The sequence below is a fragment of the Phocoena phocoena genome, chromosome X (assembly GCF_963924675.1).
Source record: "Phocoena phocoena chromosome X, mPhoPho1.1, whole genome shotgun sequence".
Taxonomy (NCBI): domain Eukaryota; kingdom Metazoa; phylum Chordata; class Mammalia; order Artiodactyla; family Phocoenidae; genus Phocoena; species Phocoena phocoena.
In genome coordinates this window covers 121,207,050-121,216,469 of record NC_089240.1, presented here as the reverse complement: position 1 = coordinate 121,216,469, position 9,420 = coordinate 121,207,050, and the positions used below count along the sequence as shown (strand labels likewise).

Below are 9,420 nucleotides of genomic sequence, written 5' to 3'. Positions count from 1 at the left end.
TTCTGTGCAGGGTTCCTTTTATTGTACGCTGATGCCACCATCAACCACGTGCTTTGTGAATAGTCCTCCAGAACCACTTTGGTGAGGAAGTTGCTTCTGATCTTCTAAGAACACTTGATTGCAGGTCCTGTTGGAGCCATCATGCCATCAGGTTCCAGTGATCCCAATTCCAGCTTTAAGCTCATTGCAAAGCAAATCATTTCTTCAATATTTATTGTGTTTCACATTATCACTTCCACTTTTACTGTCTCCTATCTGCTTAGTACTTCTATCTTATTTCATCCTTCCCCTCCCTATGGGAGACATTAAAGCAGAGTAGTTAAAAGCATTGACTTTGGAGTCAGGTGGGACACCAATTTTATAAGATTATCCTGGTTTTGTCACTTATTAACTTTTGAACTTAACCTAATGGGGCTCACTTTACTGCACTTTGCAGATACCTTTTTTTTTTTTTAACAAGTTGAGGGTTTGTGGCAGCCCTGTGTCCAGGAAGTCTGTTGGCGCCGTTTTTCCAATGGCATTTGCTCACTTCATGTCCCCGTCACATTTTGGTAATCCTTGCAGTATTTCAAACTTTTTCATTATTATTATATTTGTTATGGTGATGTGTGATTAGTGATCTGTGATGTTAGTGTTGTCATTGTTTTAGGGCCACAAACTGTGCCCATATAAGACAGGGAAGTTAATCGATAAATGTTGTGTGTGTTCTGAGTGCTCCACCCACTGGCCATTTCCTCGACTCTCTCCCTCCCCTCAGGCCTCCCTATTCCCTGAGACACAACGGTATTGAAATTAGGCCAATAGGTAATCCTACAATTACCTCTAAGTGTGAAAGGAAGAGTCACACATTTCTCACTTTAAATCAAAAGCCAGAAATGATTAAGCTTAGTGAAGAAGGTATGTTAAAATCCAAGACTGGCCACAAGCTAGGCCTCTTGCACCAAACAGTTAACCAAGTTGCAAATGCAAAGGAGAAGTTCTTGAAGGAAAATAAAAGTGCTACTCCAGTGAACACACAAAAGATAAGAAAGTGAAACAGCCTTATTGCTGATCTGGAGAAAGTTTTAATGGTCTGGATAAAAGGTCAAAGCAGCCACAACATTCCTTTAATCCACAGCCTAATCTAGAGCAAGGCCCTAACTCTTCGATTCTGTGAAGGTTGAGAGAGGTGAACAAGCTGCAGAAGAAGAAAAGTTTGAAGCTAGCAGAGTTTGGCTCACGAGGTTTAAGGAAAGAAGCCTTATATATAACATAAAAGTGCAAGGTGAAGCAGCAAGTGCTGATATAGAAGCTGCAGCAAGTTATCCAGAAGATCTAGCTAAGATCATTCGTGAAGGCGGCTATACTACACAACAGATTTTCAATGGAGACGAAACAGCCTTCTATTGGAAGAAGATGCCATGTAGGACTTTCATAGCTAGATAGGAGAAGTCAATGCCTAGTTTCAAAGCTTCAAAGGACAGGCTGACTTTCCTGTTAGGGGTCAGTGTAGCTGGTGACTTTCAGTTGAAGCCAATGTTCAATTACCATTCTGAAACTCCTAGGGCCCTTAAGAATTATGCTAAATCTACCCTCCTTGTGCTCTATAAATGGAACAACAAAGCCTGGATGACAGCACATCTGTTGACAACATGGTTTACTAAATATTTTATTTCCATTAGTTCATGTCTTTTATTAACCAATATACAGTTACTTGTGTTCTGGTTTGTTGAAACAATCGGTCAGACAACATTTGCCACAGTAATGTCTGTCAATTGGTTGGCCATAAAAACTCCAGCACCATATTCATCTGAAGGGCGCTCCCGACGAAGGCGACTGATTTTGCCATTCTCATCCACCTTATAGTATTTCAGGACAGCCAGCTTAGCCTTCTTTCTCTTATGCTTGTTCTTCTTGGGGGTGGTGTAAGACTTCTTCCTCTTCTTAGCACCACCACGAAGTCTCAACACAACATGAAGAGTGGACTCCTCTTGAACGTTGTAGTCAAGCAAAGTACGTCCATCTTCCAGTTGCTTGCCAGCAAAGATGAGTCTTAGCTGGTCAGGGGAAATTCCTTCCTTGTCCTGGATCTTAGCCTTTACATTTTCTGTTGTATCCAAGGGTTCGACCTCGAGAGTGATGGTCTTCCTGTCAGGGTCTTCACGAAAATCTGCAAACTGACGGCGGTGCCACTGCAGATGGCGGATCCAAAAGAAAGGGTGCCGCACCGGCCCACAGGCTACTAAATATTTTAAGCCCACTTACTGCTCTGAAAAAAAGAATCATTTCAAAACATTACTGCTCACTGACAAAGCACCTGGTCACCCAAGAGCTGTGATGGAGATGTACAAGGAGATTCATGTTGTTTTCCTGCCTGCTAACACAACATCCGTTCTGCAGCCCATGGATCAAGGGCATTTCAACATTCAAGTTTTACTATTTAAGGAATACATTTCCTAAGGCTATAGCTGCCCATAGATAGTGATTCTCTGATGGATCTGGGCAAAGTAAATTGAAAACCTTCTGGAAAGGAAGGGATCACATCTGTGATTCATGTGAAGGGGTCAAAATATCAACAATCACAGGTGTGTGGAAGAAGTTGATTCCAACCCTCATGGATGACTCTGTGGGATTCAAGACCTCAGTGGAGGAAGTTATTGCATTTGTGGTGGAAATAGCAAGAGAACTAGAATTAGAAGTGGAGCGTGAAGATGTGACTGGATTGCTGCAATCTCATGATAAAACCTTAATGGATGAGGAGTTGCTTCTTATGGGTGAGCAAAGAAAGTGGCTTGAGATGGAACCTACTTCTGGTGAAGATGCTGTGAAGATTGTTGAAATGACAACAAAGATTTAGAATATGACATCAACTTAGTTGATAAAGCAGCAGGGTTTGAGAGGATTGACTCCAATTTTGAAAGAAGTTCTACTGTGGGTCAAATGCTATCAGACAGCATTGCATGCTACAGAGAAATCGTTTGTGAAGGGAAGAGTCAATCAATGCAGCAAACTTCATTGTTGTCTTATTTTAAGAAAGTGCCACGACCACCCCAGCCTTCGGCAACCATCACCCTGATCAGTCAGCAGCCACCAGCATCGAGGCAAAAAGATTACAACTCTCTGAAGGCTTAGATTATGGTTAGCATTTTTTAGCAATAAAGTATTTTTAAATTAAGGTACAAACATCATTTTCTTTAGACAGAGAGATATTGCACACTTAGTAGACTACAGTACAGTGTAAACATAACTTTTGTATGCACTGAGAAACCAAAGAATTCACATGACTTGCTTTATCACCATATTCGCTTTATGGCAGTGGTCTAGAACCAAACTTGCAATATCTCTGAGGCAAGCCTATGTGTAGCATAGAGAGAGGAACCAAATCCCCTTCAAATGTTGTAATATTTGAATGTAAGGTGTCAGTCTAATTCATCATCCGAATAATCAGAGGGCCACATGTGCACATGGGATTGCTGTGGGCAGCCAGGACCTAGGGCGCCCTTCCTAAACGACATGTGCGTGGAGTGGGACCAGCACACTGTCTGGGTCATAGCAAGGGCTTCACACATGCTGTTCTCTCGGACTCAGACACTCCTCTTCCCACTCTTCCCTGGCCGGCTTCTCCTCATTCTTCAGGTCACAGTTTAAATGCCACCTCTTCATAGATGCCATCCCTCACTATCCTGTCCAGGACATCCTTTTCTTTTCTTTCATAAAACTTATTGCAGGCATGAATGAAATAATGCCATTTGCAGCAACATGGATGGACCTGGAGATTATCATACTAAGTGAAGTCAGTCAGACAGAGAAAGACAAATATCATGTGATATCGCTTATATGCGGAATCTTAAAAGAAAATGATACAAATGAACTTACAAAACAGACTCAGAGACTTACAGAGCAAACTTAAGGTTCTGGCGGTGGGGAGGGCAGGGTGCAGGGGGAGGGATAGATTGGGAGTTTGGGATTGACATGTACACACTGCTATATTTAAAATAGATAACCGACAAGGACCTACTGTAAAAAAAAAAAAAAAAAAAACAAAGGAAACTTATTGCAGGCATGTATTTGTGTACTTGTTGGTTGCCTCTTTCTCTTTTCTGCTGGAAGCTCCATTTCGGCAGAGACCATATCTGTTTCATCCCCCAGTGTATTCCCAGAGGCTTGCTTACTTCTCGGTAGGCATTCAAATAGTTTATAGAATGAATAAATGAATGTATGAATATTCATTCCTTTTCCCTGTACTAGAGGTTCTCAATTAGGACGGTTTTGCCCCCTAGGGAACATTTGGCAATGTCTGGAGACATTTTTGGATATCACAGTTGGAGTGAGGTTACTACTAGCATGTAGTGGGTAGAGTCCAGGGATGCTGCTAAACATTCTACAGTGCACGGGGCAGCCCCCTGCAATGAAGAATTACCCAACCCCAATGTCAGTAGTGATGAGGTCTAGGAATCCTGCCCTATACCCAATGATGGAAGAAATTTCGTTACCCTGAGTGGGTGCCAAGATAATGGCTGTACTGAAAAAGCTTCGTGTTTTAATCTTAAGGATGCATATCATTAAAACGGTGAAAGAGACCAACTAGACTCATTCTGTATCTCAAGAAGTAAGCAGTAGATGACACTAGAAGATATCCTAATTTACTCTTAAAGTCCTTTGTAGGTGAGTCTTCTTATTTGTGTACAATTTATCGTGGTTAATTTCATCCTCTTTCTACACATACTTATTTTTGTACTAAACTAGATGTATGAAAATCCCACATGAATATCTCATTCTGGCAGCCTCAGACCATCACTTGGAGTAGTTTATCATTATTCAGGAGTTCCTGGGTCCTGAGTAGGTACGTCACTAGAGGAGCGTGATGCATGGCCTTGTTATGCGTGTATGAGGACAGAATCCTGTTTGGCCTTCAGCCATCTAGAGTTTAAGCCCACAGAATGGAAAACCCACATTCTTACAACGTTGTAGTAAACAGTGAATCTGTGTTTCAGTTCAGTTAAAGCCCAAAGGATCACAGGGAACATTTCAAATGTTGTGGATGATTTTTGCTGTGGGAAATGTAGCAGACCGTTTCTGCAACTTGCATTTGTCAGGCGCTACTTGTCTATCAGGCACTGTGATAAGCAGTGGGGAGAAGAAGAGTGAGGCACAGTCCTGCACAGGAGAGAGAGGAGCTCGGGATGTTCCCTGTCTCAGCAGACTGCGTCTTCATTCACCCGGTTGCCCAGGCTGCAAAACTTGGGATCATTCTTTTTTGTTTTTTAAAGTATTTTTTTAATAAATTTATTTATTTTATTTTTGGCTGCGTTGGGTCTTCGTTGCTGTGCACAGGCTTTCTCTAGTTGGGGCGAGCGGGGGCTGCTCTTCATTGCGGTGCACGGGCTTCTCACTGCAGTGGCTTATCTTGTTGTGGAGCACAGGTTCTAGGCGCGCGGGCTTCAGTAGTTGTGGCTTGTGGGCTCTAGAGCGCAGGCTCAGTAGTTGTGGCGCGCGGGCTTATTTGCTCCGCGGCGTGTGGGATCTTCCCGGGCCAGGGCTCGAACCCGTGTCCCCTGCATTGGCAGGCGGATTCTTATCCACTGAGCCACCAGGGAAGCCCTGGATCATTCTTGACTCCTTGCTCTCACCCCTGTATACAATCCATCAGCAAACTGTGTTGACTCCATCTCAGACATGTCCACTTCCTCCACAGCCCCCTCTACCAAACCAGGTAAACCATCGTTAGCTCTCTCCTGGACTGTTACAATCGTCTGATAACTGGTCATGTTTCTTCCACACTCTGAATTTTGATTTATGTACTTCAGGAGAGTGTGGCTCTTATAAAATAGAAGTCAGACTTGCCATTCTTCTACTATCTTCCCATTGCCAGTAGAAAAAAATCTAAACTTAGATGGTCAAGCTTATGCCAGTCTCTCTGACCACCTCTCCTCCTGCTTCTACTGTCCCCTCTACTAAAGCCCTAATATACCAGTTTCATACCAACTGACCTCATCAACTGATACTAGCTTAGCACACTTGGGAGCAGTTCAGTTAGACGTTGGCTTCACCCTCAAAATGTTGAGCATCTGTGGGGGAGATAGATCAGGTTAACATAGCCATGAGATGTACTGGGTCAGTACATGGTTTCTGATGATATGGGGAGGACTTTCTGGAGGAAAAAATCAAGCTCTGTCTTGGAAAATAAAAGAGGCTACGACAAAGCGGATTTGAGAATAGAAGGGGAAATTAACTTGAATATGAACAGAAGTAAAAGAAAGGGTGACAAATGCAGATTTCATGGCTGCAACCTAGAGATGTACCAAGGCGAGGGTGGCATTTTTCAATATGTGCATAGCTGTTTCTTTCCAGCAAAATAAAGGAAAAATTGCCTAAAATCTGTCTACTGTGTACCTTATATTAGGCATCATTCTAGTTACTTTATGTACATTGTCTCATTTGATTCTTGTGACACTGATATGGCATTGGTGGCACAATCCCTTTTGAAAGCACAGGAAGCTAAGGCAAAAGAGGTTACATTACATGCCAAGTATTAAGAGTGGCAGAAGCGATATTTGAATCTAAGTCTCTCTGCTTCCAAACTCCATTGTTTTCCACGAAGACACACTTATCTCCCTCTTATGTTGTTAAACTCTTGAAGAATAGAATTTCCCCCCAGCAACATCATCAGTCTCATGGTGAGATCTCACAGGTGACTAGGGAAATGGAAATGATTTTTCGAAGACTTCGGGTATGTTTTTGAAGCAAGTCAGGTTTACTCAAAGAAGGTCTTTGTTTTGCCTCCATGACTCTTTGGAAAATCGTTTTCTACCAATACAAATGCATTTGATCTGTTAAGCCTGTTCCAAATGAATTGCTCATTTGCTTAAACATAAATTTTGTTTGGAAAACACTTGCCAGTGTAGACACAGCTTCAATATGAATTATGGTGCTTGGAGTGTTCAAGATTGATCGTGGCTGGACTTGGGATTCATATCATATTTTTCTGCAGAAGAGCTTTAGGAAGCTTAGTTATGGCATCACTCGAAGTCAGCTTAGTCCATCGGGAATTTTAAGTAAGTTCTGGGCAGCCACTGAGTAGACCATACTCTGAGGCCAATGTTTTCCAAGTAGCCATAGAAAGTTGGACATGTTTACATGAGTGCCGTTCATGGACGTAAATTATAGCCAGTGGGAAGGTTCAGAGGGTAGAAAGTTGGCTCAAAGTTCTCTTTGCAGAATCTTGAAGCCAACTTAACCATCAGAGATGCATGTTTGCTTCTACTTCTTGAAAATAATACTTGAATTTTGAAAAATTTGGTTCTGGAAGGCTATCTTCTCACTTACAGTCAAATCTAGCCCAGGAATTAATTTTTTCAGACCATCAGTGAGTATTCCTGATGCCCAAAGCTCACAAAAATTGCTAAGTTTCTTTTTTGGATTCAATTATATGCTTGAATTTTGGTTTTCTTTAAGTATATTTCTCCCTACATGAAATCTTTCCTCTTTAAAAATCTTTGCCGTTCTCTGGATGTGGTGGAATAAGAGGTAGTTGATGACAGAGAGTGGCTGGGCTTAGGCCACTAGTTCAGTGTTTGTTATTTGTAGTCCTGACTTTCCTTCTCACACTATGGATGAAACTGCTTATTTCTCTAGTCGAAACGTCAAAATTTTCTATTTTAAATAAGACTTAAAGCTGCACTTCCCATGTACTGCATAAAAAGGCAGGCTTTAAGTTTGAGGAGAAGCTTGTGAAAATTAAGAATGAATATCTATTTTTCAAATTCTTTTCCTCTCTCCTTCTCCCAGAATCTTTGCTTTGGGTAAGAACAGTAAGTACCACCCCTGCAGCCTCCCTGGCTTCAAAGCTCAGTCATCATTTTATTTCTGTCTCTTCCTCAAAACTTTACCAGTTGCCAAGACTTGTAGTTCTGCATTTAAAATATTCCTCAATGGCCCTTTTCTTTCCTTTGCCACTGTGATCACTCTCTTTTATCCAAAAATCGGGGTGATGGCCTACACTCATCCTTTCTCTCCTCCCTAAAAGTGCTGTAGTTTTTCCCACTTAAACATCTCTCTGACCCTCATCGTTTCTTGCCTAAACAGTGAGAAGAGTCTCCTAGTTGGTCAGCTTGACTCTACTCTTGTCTCCATTGCCATGCTCTGTTTCCATGTCTGTCTCCCTTTTCTAGATCCTTAGCTACTTGACAATGATACTCTCCTACTCAGTGCTGTCTCTTCAGGACCTATTACGATGCCTGCCATACAGTGTAGATCATTAACATGTATTCAGCAATAAATGTTAGTGAACACCTACTCTGTGCTAAGAACTGGGACTGCAGAAGTGAATAAAGCAGACATGGTTCTGCCTTCATGCCACCTAAGATCTAGTGGAGAGAGAAAGACCAAGAACAAGTAAGAAACAAACAAAAATTAAGTTTCATTAAATGGTATGAGTTTAAAAAGCTACGGGATGAGTAGAGAATAACAAAGGAGTTCTTACTTTAGGTATGAGTCACAGAAGCCTGAAAAAGGTAGCAAGCCACATAATGAAAGGGCAAAGAGAATGGCAGACAAAAAACCAGCATGTGCAAAGGTCCTGTGGTAGAAAGAGCTTGGTCTATTTAAGGAACAGAAAGGAGATCAGCATGGCTGAAGCCTAGTGTCATGAAATGAAGCAGAATACCTAGCCCAGGGCCAGGCAGATCAGGGCCACAACCTGAATTTTCATGCAAGGGCAAAGGGCTTTAAAGATGAGGATAAGGGAATCAGAGAAACATTTGGAAAAGATCAGTCTGGCTGCTATGGGAGGGGCCGGAAGGGGACAGAAAGACTAGTAGGTGCTGTTGTAGGAATCCAGGTATGAGTTATTGCATGGATAAATTGTGTCTTGTCTGGATTTCTGTAATTGCTTTCTACCTCTATGTCATCCTAATTCACTTTCCATTCCAGGTTTATTTTTCTAGTGAAGCTTTAATTGCATTTCTCTATTCTACATTTTCGAATACAGAAAAAATTCCAGTTTTAAACTCCTGAGTATGGAATTTAAGACTTCCTGTGACATTCCTCTGTGCAGACTTATCTTGCAGTTTCTTTCCTAGATCGATCCTGTGCTCAAGCCAAACTCTGTTACTCATCACTTCCCAAAGGTTCCCCTCTCTTTCCCGCCCCTATGTATTTAATCAGGTGATTCTGCTTGGAAGGCTTTCTTCCTCATTTCTTGCTATTAAGTATTTGTGCTTCTGATTGGCACTGGCTCAGGCACAGCTGTCCCGTGGTATCTGTGGGGGATTGGTGGCAGGACCCCTGTGGATACCAAACTCCACGGGTGCTCAAGTCCCTTGTATATTGATAAAATGGTGTAGGATTTGCAAGTAACCTACACACCTCCTCCTGTATACTTTAACTCATCTCTAGATTACTTATAATACTTAATATAATGTACATGCTATGTAAATAGTT

The 9,420-nt window shown here is 41.9% G+C and overlaps 1 pseudogene; it reads right to left on the bottom strand.

Annotated features, from left to right (window-relative positions):
* Positions 1 to 1,689: 1,689 nt before the first annotated feature.
* Positions 1,690 to 5,747, bottom strand: LOC136142280 (ubiquitin-ribosomal protein eS31 fusion protein-like; annotated as a pseudogene).
* Positions 5,748 to 9,420: the final 3,673 nt, after the last annotated feature.